Consider the following 15,045-nt stretch of genomic DNA (forward strand, 5'->3'; position numbering starts at 1 on the left):
TTTTCCTTTCCCCAAGGATACTGTACGTTAATCAGAGAAGAGTTTCCTTGATTGTACACACACACAAGTGATGCTCTTCTTTTTCTGAGCACGCGCAGTGAAGAAAATCTGACGCCAAATGTTCAACATTAACATCCTGGTGTGCCTGATGCAAACAGGCAGCTGCTATTGCAATGCTGCTGCATCCCTCTGACCCTGCAAGGAGCCACGTGCGTGCCGAGCATCCTCCTCCACGAGGCATCAACATTGCCTTAAATATCACTTCTGAATCTGTGCCTAAGGAAATATAGGCTAATCTCTGACCCGGCTGCATCCCTTGGAGAGATGCAGAGAGAGGGAAGAGTCTTAACTACACAGCAGGAAAAGATATGCATTGATCTGTTACAAAAAGACAGCAGCCTCTGTGCCGCCTACTGCATCTGGGCTCCTTTTCACTCTGGCCAAGGCATAAATCATTGTGAGATCTGTGCATCAGGCTAAAGATGAGCAGGAGATCAAAAGCTTAGGGAAAGGAGATGAAATGAGTGTGATAGCCCTGAGCACAGCCCATCTGGAGAGGAGAGCCCGTGGCTCTGGGGTCCCTGTTGGAGAGCCTCAGGTGCTGTGCTAAGGGAGTGGAAGCGTTACAGGAACCAGGATTCCCCCCAGATGTAGGGGATGCACACAGCATCTCCTGGAGACCTTCATCCCAGCCACGAGCATCCCACCTACAGCAGCCAGGAACACACAGGGGAAGTTTGCTGTGCACTGCTTGGTTGGATAACTTCCATTATATCCAACAAAATATTCAGCACTTCTTTTTCTCTCTTTTTTTCCTCCAAACCCAGAGCTGCACCGGGCAGCATTTGCTCTGTGCTCACGAGCAGAAAAAGAGCTCAGGACATAGGAAATCAGGGCAAGGAATGGGGTTTGCTCACAGGCAGTGCTCATTGCACTTGCTCAGCATTTCATGGAGAAGTGCCTGGGAGCAGCGAGAGGTGGGAAGAGCCCCCACTTCCACAGAGCAGCTGTGAAACACCCGAGCTCACAGCCCCCCCCCTGCTTCCTCCCTGTGATAGGCTTTGGGGATTTAATAGCGGGTTTTCAGCCCTGAGAAAAGCTGCCATAAAAACATCCCAGATGTGATGAAATTACGAGCCCTCCTCGCAGCGTGCAAGTCGAGAAAACTCATTTGGATGATTTTTGCAGTGGATTTTACCGAGGAAGGAAGTTTAACACTGCAGCTCCTGAAGGAGAGGAGAGCTTTAGCACCGCTCCCTATTAACCTAGAGGTACTATCCTGCAAATTGTGCCTTTTGGCCACGGATGCTGATTCTCACATCGTGATGCTCTGACTGGGACACATCTGCAGCAGACTTTTCACAGCAAGTTTTAAGAGCATCTCCTCTGGGGAAGAGCTTCCTGAGCATTTCCCCCTACAGCATCCCATCACCTCAGAAATATGGTTCAACATATGTCATCGTGACTACACAAAAGCCATTTGCAATCATTCACGTGCTCTGCAAGGACACAGTATTTGTTAGCAAGATGGAAACCTCTCCCCAAACTACTGGGAAGGGAGAGGTGGGCTCTGATCTTTTATTGTTACACAGCATACTGCCCACCCCCATGCCAGTGGCTATCAGCACTGCATGCATTAACCTCATTTGCTGCTGCAACTCGTTTAGTTAGCAGCTGACTTATTCTAGTTAACGACTCCCAGCTTTGCAACTCGCTGTCTGTGAGAGTTGCACGCCCTGCTCAGGGCTGGACACAGCACATTTGTGAACCAGCTGCCCCCAGCCCTAACCAGTAACAACAAAAGTTGGTGCTTTGCTGTATTTGCCTTTTTCTGCATGCTGGAGCCACCTGTTTGAGCCAAACCACCCACCTCTACTGCTGCTGAGCAACACCACAAACTTTATGCCAGCTGCAACCCTGCCTGGCATTTGTGGCTCTTTGGGCACTGCTTGTGTCCCGTTACAGCATGGTCTGCAGTTGCACATCTCTGCCTTTTTCTGCCCTTTTTTGCTGGAAACAGAGCGATAATGAGCAGCATTGCCTGGATCGGAGAGAGCTCACATTAAACTTTGGGGGAATTGTTGTGGATTTCACAGATTTGTCACGGTGAAGGCTGGAAGATGCCCACATCTCACCTGACATCGTGTTTAATGAGGCTGTGCAAATTCTCCAGTAATTCCCAGCTCAAGCACAGCTGCCCGCAGCCTAATGCAATCAGAGTGTGTTTCTACAAGAGGCTCTGACCTTTGGTGGTGGATCCCATGATTAATTACCAGGCCAGCTGAGAGCACAGCTTTAATTTCAATTAAAAAGTGGTCGCCTTCAGCTTTCAGACACTGGGGCTGAACAGTGCTCCATCTGCTTGGCTTAAAACCCAACACTATGCACAAAGCACTCACCCTTGCCTCACTGAGACCTTCACACTGGCTTTCTCTAAAGGATTTCTGCTGAGGTTTCTAAAGTCCCATTAATCCTTTAATTTTAGGCACCCTTCTTGGCTCATCAAAAACAAATCTACCCAGGTAGAGCCCTGGGAGAGATCAGAGTGGGTGAGGGACATTAGTAGTGGGGGTGATGGGTTGATGGTTGAACTTGATGGTCTTAGTGGTCTTTGCCAACCATAATGTTTCTACGATTCTATGAGCAGGAAGGAAGACAAAAGGCACCCTGCAGTCACCTTCAGGCATTTTGGGGAAGAAAAAATCCCATTGCACACAAAAAAGGCTCGAGGTGTCACCTGCAGTTTGTTGGCAGCATTAGGTTCCCTCTTGATTGGGGAAGAGATCGCATGCTTTTCATGTAAATGCTCTTTAATGGATGTTTAGCAGAAAGCTGACAGCAGTATGACAGATAGGATCCTCGCAGGGCTTTCTGCAGTCACGCTGTTAGTTTACTCCTTTCGATGACAGAGATCTTGATCTCTCAGTCTTTCAAGTGCTGTGTATTTTGGTTTTGGTGGGTACTTTTTTTTGTTTTTTTTTTTTCCTAAACATTGTTGTCCTTGACAAATACACAGAAAATAACACAGAGCCAAGAAGAAAATACCAGGCTGCCATGGGGATAAAAAAAAACAACAGAGCCTATATAACAGCATTACACTAGATGAGACGAATCCCACTGCTCTTCCCTGCCTGCATGGGGGTGTTTATTGTCCCCACCAAATCTGTCCCTATGAAGATGAAGGCTTTGAGCACAGCCTTCATTGGCCAGGATGGTAGGAGACCTCCAGGCAGAGCAGTTGGCCAAGATGGAACCCAGGAACAGAATTCCTCCCCTTCCTCCATTAGTGTTTGCATTGACTATTTAATTATTTCCTCAATGCAACATTGTGTTGACAAAGCAGAGAGGATTGTTCACAATTTTTTAAAAAGACATCCCCCCTTATTGCCCCCAATCTCTTCCCAATGCATCAGCTACAAGAATTCAATTCCCTCCTGAATCCTAAAGGGGGATAAGTAGAGTTTGGAGCAAGAGGAACAGGGGAGAATGAAGGAAACCCAAAAAGAAATTAATGAATTAAACCCAATCAGAACCAACCTCCAAGGCCAGATGCAATCAAGGAGAACAGATGTAGACATGCAGAACTACTGATGTTAGCTAATGGGAAGGAGAGAAGGATCTCTCCATCATTTATATTTTCTAACATGCTGAGACTTAGGACAAGCTATTAGGGAGCTGACATTTGCAAGTGTATTTAAGCCCTGCTTAGATTAAAGCTTTTTATTTCTTCCAGCTCTCTCATCTCCTCTCTATCACAGTCTGTAACATTTTTGCCTTCCTTAGCGGATTTACTTCTCCGGAGCTGTTCCATATCTCCATCCATATCTACACATCTCTCCCCCCGCCTTTTTTTTTTTATCTCCCTCTATTTACAACGAAGCTATCGATGAATAAATTAAGAGCAAAAATGAATATATTCCTTCTATAAATAATTGATGGACATCTCTGCTGCATGAAGATCCCACACAGGTTTCTGGGCACAGAATGTGCAGAGCCTGGCGAGAGAGAAATCTGTGCTCCTCATCACAGGAACTCAGAGTCTGATGGGAGAAGGAAGGGGAATATTCCTGCCTGCTCCATTCTTCTCAAAGCAGCAAAATCAAGGTACTGTCCAGATTTGAAATACCTGTGGGTCAACATAAGAGACTGCATGGGGCTGTGCTGGACCAATACACCAGTACCCTCTTCCCAGATGTTTGCAGGGAAAACTCCTTTTGAGGAGCTCTTCTCCACCCTCACCAGGACTTGGAGGTTCCAGACTCCCCCCAAGAGCAGCCAGACCCCCAAAACCACAGTGCCACCCCCAACCCCTGCTCAATATCACCATCCTCAGCCACTGTCAGCACCCCTTGCCCTCACTCAGTGCATCCTGGACACAGCCACATTTCAGCAGAACAGCTGAGGATAATTAAACTTTGCAGTTAAGAGATAACATGTGAGATGTGGTTCTTCCTCCGAGCTTTTCACATCACAGCTGGAGGCATTAGATAAGGTGGAAATTGGCCTATTTTCCAGCTGAACGTAGCTGAGAGAACACAAGGAAATTTAAGATTTTCCTCCCTACTTTGAAACAAAAAAAAGACATTTCCCTACAGTTTTGTACTGCAATACCCCCACTCCAGAATCACAGGGATGCAGCACCTTCGGAAGCCAATATTATGGTAGGAAAGAGAACACTGCATCCTAGAACTGGAGTAGAAGCTTTGGGGCCATTCTTACATTTGAGGAGGATGGAGCATGGCTGGGGGATCTGCTCACATCCATAGGAGTGCAGATGGGAAAGGAGGAGGGATGGGAGCCATGTGTGGATTGATCAGGTTTGTGCAAGCTTATCGTGCATCCAGCCTCAGCCAAAGACCTAAATGACCACTGCTCACAACAGCATCAGGGGAAAACTCAGCTTACTTGTCCACCTGAAGGTGGTTCTCTCTGCTTTTCCCAGGATGCTGTAGTTTGGGTTGGGTCGGAGCTACCATTGGGAATGGAGCTACCATTGGGAATGGAGCTACCATTATGAACAGAGCTATCCTGAGGGTTTGGGTTGGAAATACCATTGGGAACAGAGCTATCCTAAGGGTTTGGGTTTAAGATACCACTGTTTTAATGGGAATGAACACATAGTCCAGCACACCCCATCTCTGTGCCCTGCTAACGCCAATCCCAAGCTCCCGACCGTGGCATTGATGGCTTCCTGACCACAAGGAAGGGGAAGCAGGGGGCAGCTGGCACCCAGCGTGGCCGTGCAGCAGCAGAAGTGACAGCGCAGGGAGCCGCGGGCAGCCAGTCAGTGGGAATTAGCATTAAATGCCACATCTGCTCACTTCAATGCATGCCGGGCTGGGAATGCATCTCACCAGGCATGAGATGCTCGGCAAAGACAAGCGGGCAGATGTGAGTGACATCAGGCTGTCCCCCTGCCCTCCACAGCTGATGGAGCGTCTCAATAACGCTTTCTGACACCTGCATTAAAAACTGCCAGCTTCAGGGGGATATTTGTCAACCGTGGCTCCAGAAATAACCCCACATGGAGAGGGGCACCGCGGGCCCACAGGGGAGCTCATTGCCTCAGGGTGAACGCAGAGCACGAGAGAATCCAGAGCACTGAGAGCTGGCACAGACCATTATACATTATGGAGATGGCGGAAACCCCCTTAGCTTGTTGCTAATCATAATTAACTGCAGTGCTATGTGCACATATTATGTATATATAGATACACACATACGTATTCTCTTCCTATAGATGCACACCTGCAATGCCGTCCCCCGGAGGGCACAGCAAAGCCAGGTCTCAGCCCTATCTCCTGACACTGAGCTCCTCAGACAAATGTTGTGACTTGGAGTTAGAAAAGGCTCTTTCTTCATTGTTCTCCTGCCTCCACTGCCTGCAAGGTGCCACAGGCTTCTCCAAGGCAGCCTGCACCTCGCTCCCAGCAGCAGCAAGGCACCAATAGCTGTTTACTGGGAAGGATGCTTTCACACGAGACGAAAAAAAAAAGTCAAACGACCTCAATCCAGGATATTGCTTCCTTCCTCCTGACATTTATGAACTATGTATTTCACATCTCTGGTGCCGTGTTCCATAAAATAACATCTGTCATAGCCGGCAGCCTTTGGAAAGTGCTCTCGCTGGGGTTTGCTTCACAGATTTAGTGCTGGTGGAAGGGGGCACGAAGGGGGCAGGGGGGCTCAGTGGCACATATCTGCAAAGATTTACATCTCAGTGGTGTGTGAGGTGACCAAATAGCTCAGGTATGAACAAGCGTCCCCATTTTGTGCATAAGAGTGCACAATGGGGCACGGCCCTGTGCTCACCACTGCTTCCATTTACAGAGGTGCTCAAGGCCAGGTTGGCTGGACACTGGATCACCTGAGTTCCTGATTTAGTGGGTGGCAGTGAGCCCATGACAGCAGGTTGGAACTGGACGGGCTTGGAGGTCCCTTCCAACTCAACCATTCAATGGTTTCATGGCTCAGGACTGCAAGGTGCAGCTCCCATCCCAGAGCATCCCATCCCAGCACCACAGATGCTCAACAGGAAGGGAATAATATGCAAGTTTCTGACCTGAACACAACGCTTCCACGTCTTCCCCATCCCAGTGTCATATTCTTATTCTTCTCATTACTCACTCCTGCACTCCATTCCACTTTCCCCCACCTCACCCTTCCTTGACACCACACTGTCTCACTTCCCTGCTCTCCAAAGCCCTCTCTTGACTCCTTGAGTCACCATAACTGCCTCCTTACCTTGACTGCAAGACAGACATAAATGTTCCCCTACCACCAGAGCCTCCCGCGCCATGCATCTCCCTCCTCTCTCACCTGACCACTGGATATTGCCAAGGTCTGGAAGGAGCTCATTTACAAAAGCACAAGATTGTCAGGTTGGAACAAGGACAGGTGCATGGAGACCACTCTGGTTACCAAATGAAGTTCCCTCTACAAAGCACATGCGTCTATTTAGGGAAGATTCAGCACCTTCAATCATTGGTTCAGGCTGTGACTTAGCAATTCTCATACAGTAGTGATGCCCAGAGGAGTGGTGGATGCCCCACACTTGGAGACACCCGAGGTCAGGCTGGATGGGGCTCCGAGCACCTGACAGAGCTGTTGGTGTCCCTGTTCACTGCAGGGGAGTTGGGCCAGATGGCCTTTAAGGGTCCCTTCCGACTCAAACAAATCTATGATTCTATTCCCACTTCCTACAGCAACCTTCCCATTCTCCCCTGTGCTAACCATCTTGATGTCTGCTCAGATACACCTGTCCTATATTTTAACCCCATTTAACAGCTTTGGAATACCTCATGATTGCATATGGACTGTTAGCATCAGCCTCCAAAGAAATAACTTGTTGCAGCACAGCATCTGTACATATCCAACCATCAGGCTGTTGGATAATTCCCACCAGAAGCAATGCAGAGAGGAATCGCTCTGCAGACAGAGCCTCAAATCTGGACCTGCACCTACAGCAGGCAAGCACAAATGTGAGAAGACAAGCTCTGGGGAAGGAAAACATCAATTTTGCCCCAAACTTTCATTCATTAGAAAGGAAAAATAACCTCTTCTCGCAGCAAACATACCGACTCCATCCGCCTGATGGGCTCCGTGCAGCAGGGAGGAGACGCACATTTCCAAGAAAAACACAAGAGACCTTTCAGCTACATTAACAGCCCCGATGAGAGCTCCTGCAGGCTTCAAGGAAAACATGCCTTCGAAGCCAAGTGCATTAACAACCAGGGGAATGAATGAGCGCGAAAAGCTGAACGCTCACATCTCCCTGTTGGCTCCTTTGGAGAGCACAGGCGGCTCTGTTAATGGAGGGCAAGGTGGAAGAACTTGGAGCTTGCTTTCAGCAGGAAAAAGCCAGGAAACAACATAAATATCTGCATAGCCTAAATGTCTACAGGTAATTACAGCGGAGCTGGAGGGAGGGAGGAGGGCTGACATCGCTCTGTAAGCAGGAGCAGCAGCAGGAGAGGCCGAGTGCATCTGGAGGATGCTGAAATCCAAGCAGGATCTGAACTGATCTGAACTTCATTTGGATTCCCAGCACTCAGAGCTCAAGGTCCAGCTTCCAAATGTCAGATTTCACAAAACAAATGGGTCTGAGCTTTGGATCTAGGAACTGGTTTGCATTTCAGCCATTCCCGGGGCTTGCAATTTTGTAATTTTGGACCTGATCATTGGACTTACGCTACGTTCTATTTGAAAGCCCCCGTCTCAATCAGCTTTTACATTAAATTATCCTACCAGACTGAGGCAAGCTATTGTAACACATGTGTCAGGACAAGAGGGGCAAGCGAGGCAGTCCAAGTACTTTGTGATAAATGCAGACAGACGGTGCAGGGCATGGGCATGCCAATGCACAGGGTATATGTTGGAGTAGGTCTGCAAGTGATGGCACCTAGCTCTTGCATTACCTCTTGCTTCCCATGCTTGGCCTCTTCCTCAGCCTGTTGACTTGGCTTTGAGCCTTTATTCTGCTAGCTGTGTGTATTTAAGTCAAAATAGAAAACAGAGCACATTGGCATTTGATTTTCAGGGGTATTCTCTCTACTTCCCATTGATTGCAGAAGTCAGTGCAGAGCTGCTCGCTGGTGCCAACTCCTGGCGTTGAACACACTTTCACAGATGAAGTTGTTCTGTTGCAGATCTCCCCTTGAAAATGCAAAATAGCTTAAAAAAAAAAAATAATAACAATAGAAGGAGAAATAGCAGAAAGAGCTGCCTGGAAATGAATGGAGAGGCATTGCTGCTCTGTGCTGGAGCTGCTTGGAGCTGCCCAGTAGTGGAAGCATCCCAAGAGGTACACGGGCATCGGAGCAGCCTGGCAAGGTCAGGAGCTGCAAAGTCAAAAATCCCTCTGGCCTGTGGCCACTGTAGAGCAGAGAGTAAGGGGGGAGCAGTCAGGCTGGGTCCAGGCTCCAGTGCATCCCAATGCTGCCTGCGTTGCGCCGGAGCAGAACGCTCCATCTCGCCACTGCTGTAAAACTGGGGATGGGATCTCCTTTGAGGCTTAATTAATGGAGGCTTGCACAGCGCTCAGAAATCCTGAGGGGGAGGGAAGGCCGTGTTATCACTGCAAGGAATCTTTTTTTCTGAGTTTTATTCGCATTAGCTGCTGCTCGTGTTAAATTCATACAGCGTTTTGTAGGCGACTGAAGCACTTTCTCCGCTGCGCATCATTCACCACCGCTCGCAGCCCAAATCAAGTTGCTGAAAGGATGCTGATGTCTCCAAGAAAAAAAAAAAGAAGAGAAAAAAAAAAAAAAGGAAAAATCCTTGAAAGAAGCATTCTGTGCCAAGATAATTCTGCTTATATAACACATTATCTGTCTTTCTTTTCTCCTGGATTTTATTACTAAGAGATATTTGCATGAAAACAGGGTCTTTGTTGCTTAGGAAATTCATCTGCAACCACTCATGTCCCCATTCTGCTGCGGTCGAGTGACAGCTATTGTGCTCTGCTCTCAGCCCTGGCTATTTATACACTCCCAGCGCAGTGCTGCCCGCGTGTGCTTCCGCCTCCACGGGAAGAAATATCCCTGCTTTTAAAGGGGAAAAAACAAATTAGATAAAAGCTGCTTCTTGGTCTTTATTGGCTCAAGGAGCTGTAAGTAGGGAACAAATGCTGGCTTTGTGTTCGGCTCCGTTTTAGAGCTCAATAAGCCATCGCAGCTCATGGGTGTTCTGGGTGGAAAGGTGCTGCTTTAGGGCTTTTAATCCAGCACGGCGAGAGCAAATAGCTCAAGCCAAACAAATTGAAACAGGAAACAAAGTGCTCGTTTTTATAGTGGTGGCCATCAGTCGACGGAACAAATGGCATAAAATGGTGGGTGGGGGGATGCTCCAGGGATGTCATAGGAATGGTTGGGATCCTTGGGTCAAAGGGGATGCAGGGATGGATGTGACGATCTCATTCCATGATGCCATTAGAAAATTTTAGTGTCTGTTATTTCTTTTCCTCCTTGCAAGAAGCATAGGCATTTGTTTTAGCATAGAAACACGAAGGAGAAATAAAAAATGCAACTCTCAGCGAATTTAAGATGTCTCAAGGCTGAAAGGAGAATGCAAATGTTTCTGTGGGTTATAAAGATCTGATTTCTCACGCTTCATCTCCTTACACCAGCCCAGCAAACACTACCAGAGCCATTGAGCCAAAACAAGAACACAAGGAAATGGATCACTGGGATGGAGTGTGTGATGGGGAAGAGCAGGGAATGAGAGAGCAGTGCTAAGGTGTGAGGCAATGGGAGGACCCCATGCCAAGAAGCAGGGGAAGTCAGCTCTGGGATGCTCAGCTCCCTGCCTACAGATGTATAAATCATAGAGGTCTGGTGGAGGGCATCCTTCCAGCTCCAAGCATTTCTGAGGAGATAAAAAGAGTGCTGCGAACCCAGGGACAGCATCTGTGCCACCTTTGATTAAAAATGAAGTGGTGCAAGCAGGGAATGGCCGCCTGCTGCCAGCACTCCCTGCACAGCCTGGGTCTGGGGAGCATCCTTCCCACCAGCATGGCAAGAGGGGAAAGGTTCATTGAGAAAAGTAATTCTGGTCTGCACTAATATCAACGAGTTGGTGCTCACCTCTCGGGTCTGTCCTCGGTTGTTCTACAAACACGAAAGGAAAGCAATTAGTTTTATAATGGGCCAGGCACAGGTGAGAAATGGTGGGAGGGGAGCAGATTGTATGGCTCAGCAGGTTGGGGACCTTTAATTGCTTTCTATTCATTGATGCTTTGAGGATGCTGCGCCATGCTCTGCAGCCCTGATTAAAGGAAGCCCTATGCCGGGTTACCAACAGGCTGGAGTAAGGCAAAGGTTATTTTTTGAGGTCTCCACCTCTCTGCCAGGTGGGAGCCATATTGCATCTGCACACCCCTCTGCCAGCCCTTCTCAATGCATCCCATCACCAGCTCTGGGCTTTGCAGGATGCAATCGTGCCGTGCACATCTCCCTGCTGCTGATATTTTCCTAGAGAGCCTCTGGGCTTTTTTCTCAAGCCTCTGCTGGGAAAAGCCTCCTTTCAATTCTCCTCTCGTTAGCTGCTCCTTAATGTTTCATATTCCTGCCTGGGATCCGGGGCTTAGCATTGCTTCTGAACAGCTCCTCTCGCTGCCCTCCTGCAGGCGCTGGGATCAGGAGAGAAGCATCATTAGAGTAAACCTGGGATAAAAATATAACAATCCAGTATCGCTGGGAAATTTGTAGATTTTCCTGCCCTTGAAAAGCCAGGCCTCGCTGAAATCATCTCCTCTCAGAAACACAGCCCCTGCTCTACAAGCAGCCTCTCCCATTTCATACTTCAACAAGTGAAACACAAATATGCCTTGATTTGTTTAACAGAAGTGATGGGAAGGAATCAGGATAAGACACCAAGAAGAAGTGAATTTCTTCTCATCGTATGGCTTAGCACCCTCCGTCTTCCTTGGACAAGCAAGACCTCATCTTCTATGGACTTTTGGTGGGGTTGATTTCTTTAAATCAAACCCAAAACCCAAACCACGGTTTGTTTCCTGCCATGGATGTATTTCCTCTCTTTCACAGCTTTCCTTATCCTCACAGTCAGTTCCCCATTGCTCCGTCATCCCCATCCAGACTGGTACCTTTGGAGCAATGGGGTTTTTGGCTCACTTTCATTTCCCTGAATGCCTCTCCTCTAAGGAGAGACCTTAATGGCAGGAGTCATCCACCCCCCACCCTCCTTCCCCAAACAAACCAATGAATTGGGTCCTGAAAAGCTGAGAGTGTAATAGCAGTTACAAGCAATGATTTACATTTGGGAGACAGAAGTCATAATTTGACCTTTTAACAGCCAGTCACAGGGGCTGGAAACTCACTCTCATTTGAAGTTATTATAATTGTGTAATGAAAGCTGGGAGGCTCGTGCAATAACATGCCCCCAGCTTTGGGGTTTTACCAAAATCCCCACGAGGCTGAGCCCCCACGGTGTGCAATGCCCCATCACTCTCCTGTCTGCCCTTTGGGACGTTCTGCTGATTGGGAGGGATGCTCTCATGGTGCTGGTGTGGGGCTGCAGGTGATGAAGCACTGATGTAAGGCAGCGTGTCCATCGATGATGTGAGATAACCCTCACTCCTCATGGGCAGATCGCTGCCCTTGGGGATTCCCAAGTGGGAGAAACCCATGAACCCTCATATATTCCCATTATTCCACCTTGAATTTGGGCTTATCCTTACCCTACGTGCTTCTGCAAAACCAGGCAACGCTTTCCTTCTTCACAAAATTATTCTTGCTCCCCGTAGGTGCAATGCCACAGTAAAGCTAATTATGGTTAATTTTCTAAGGCGTGGGCTGAGGCTGGCTCTGGAGCTGGCTGCAGAATGCCAGGGCACTGCACTGGGGGCAGAGGGAACATTATTCACTTTGCAGTGGATAAATCCAGAAATTATTAAAGTTGGATATACACGAGTGCGTAGCATCGCATTTACACAGTCACTTCTCCAGCTGCAGCCGCGTGCCTTTAATGTATACGGGAAAGTTTGCTCCACAATGATCCAGTTTAAAGACTTTTATTTAGGAACTAAAAAGGAGAGTTAAACTATCGCTATTTCTCCCTCTTCTTCCAAAAGCTTTTATGACAATACTTTGAATTTAAAGAAAAAAATCCCTCCAGGCTTTCTAATTGTGCGAGTGAATCTCAGAGAAACATACGACTTATTTCTAAATGCTATTAAACTTGAAAGCTAATAGCACAGCCAGCAGACTCGGTGATTTATACAGCAGCTTGGCAGCAGCAACCTGTCTGCTTGCATTAGCATGGCCAAAACCCACGCATATACACACTGAAGGGTTTAAGAAGAGAGGTGCCAATGGACCCGTGCTGGCCATGGGATGCCCACCATCCATTTGCTTGGAGGGTGTTCCTCCCCATTACTTGGAGGCATTTCTCTGCCCATTGTGCAAAACCACGCATGCAGCACCATGCAACGCAATAAGAGTGGTGCACACGCAATGCAATACATAGGAACTGATCGGCTCCTTGCAAAGCTCAGCCACCCTTGCTTCCCCTCCAAACCTATCTACTGGCACAGCCAGCCTATTTTCCCAACCTGAGATCTGCACACCATGCATCACTGTGCTGCAAAAGGGCAGCAGGCAGCTGTGGCTGAGCATCTCCTGCCCTTGAGCTCCTCACCCTGCTATCCGAGCTGGCAGATGCACGGAGTGGCAGCAGTAATTAGTCTCCAGGCCTCTTTTAATTGCTTACAAGTGGCTGCGAGTGGGCACTCCAAGTTGCTCTGCTATTTGCCCTCTCTGCTCTGGCTGCCAAAAGAGGGTTGGAATGAGTGACACTGGGGACCGCAGGGTTTGAAATCCATCCACTTCCCCTCCAAAAGCACTGACTCAGGAGCTATGGATCTGAGATAAATTTGTCCTTTAAGGACACCCATCCAGATGGAACATCAGCACCTGCCGGCTGAGCTCCTCCAGCTCCTGGGGCCACAGATCTGAGCTTCACGGTGGCAAAATTGACTTTTCAGGAGGAGACCCGCAGGGCCTGAGTCCATTCATCACCCTCCCTGCTACAAGCACCTCCAATGGGCCTAACTCCCAGTGTGACTGCATCAGGCTCTGTCTCCCTGCCTGGCAGCTAAATAATCTATTTCTAGTTCCCAGCCACCCCAAATTCTCATCTCCCCCTCTTTCTGCTGCCATGCCAGCTGCTGGCAAAGGGAGAGGAGAAGTCAGGAGGCAGCAAGCAGCAGAGGCTGCTTCACCCCATGCTGAGCAAGGTCAGCGGGGAGCTGGCAGCACCAGGAGAGCATCAGCATTGCGAGGGCACCGCTGCCCTCACCTCGCCTGCAGCAGGTTTGGAGAAGTCATGCAATTGTGCTGAAGGAAGGGTTTTTCTAACAAGCCTGGGCTAAGGGGAAAAAGCACAGCAGAACCAACAGACATCCAGATCCATCCTAAGATATCAAATCAGTGCAGCCGTAAAGAAAGAGGGGAAAAAGGAGAAAAACCTGAGTGCCTTTGCTTCTCATTGGGGTGTTAGGGGTGTCTTGGCTTGCTCGCTTTGCCTTGTTGCCGGTGTTCTGCACAGCACAAATGTATGTTAAGAGGCCAAAGTGAGTCTGCAGATGGCTGGGAAGGGAGCAGGTGGAGCACACTGCTGCATCACATCCCCTTGTGCATTGCATCCTCCCCAGTGCAATGGCACAGGGAAGCAGAAGGACTGGTGTTACAGGCTCGGAGGTGGAGGAATGCCAGGGCACAGCTCCCTGGGCGCTTGTCTGGCACAAAGCAGGCTGGCAGCAGCCAACTTTACAAGTTGAGACCCTCGTGCATCCAGCCCTCAGTGCTGGATGTAAAGCTTCATCTCAGAGCCAGCACCCAGGTGGCAGAGCAGAAAGAGACGCATATCTGGGCCACGGGATGCTCTGCATCCAGCAGATCTGTCCCCTTCCTGCAATGACACCCAGGTGCAGGTGGGATGGGGACAGCAGACAGTGCCCACCCCACTCTCCCCCTGGGATGACACACACAGGCTTTGTTTCTACGCACTTCCCTCGAATCAACTCGTTATTTCCTATGCAAACATAATAAAGACGGCATAATGACTTCCTGGAACATTCACATTTTAATAAAAATTATAGAGGGGAAGAGATATGATGTGGCACCTGAAATTGAAACCCAGCTATTTCTTCCATCTTTATCATCCTCAAAAATGTAATATTTTGACATTTATAGAGAATTGCAGCATTGTTATTTTTTTTCTTTTATCTTTCCCAGTATGATATTAGGCAAGCTCTTCTCCATTTTCTAATTTCATTAACCAACACTGAGAATAAACCCCTTTATTTCCACCTGAATCCGCCCACTCAACATTTTTTTCCTTTCAGCAGAGACCCACACACACGTAAGGCATTTTTCAGTCTGATTGCTCAAAGAGAAGCAGGCGGAGAGCAGCGGTGTGAGCCTATGGAGCATCCCAAGGCACCAGGGCAGGACTCTACGGGGCTCACAAGGAAAAGATGTGCTCATAAGGAAACAATGCCAAGCTTGCAAAGCACTCTCTAGAAGG

The sequence above is a fragment of the Meleagris gallopavo genome, chromosome 24 (genome assembly GCF_000146605.3).
Source record: "Meleagris gallopavo isolate NT-WF06-2002-E0010 breed Aviagen turkey brand Nicholas breeding stock chromosome 24, Turkey_5.1, whole genome shotgun sequence".
Taxonomy (NCBI): Eukaryota; Metazoa; Chordata; class Aves; order Galliformes; family Phasianidae; genus Meleagris; species Meleagris gallopavo.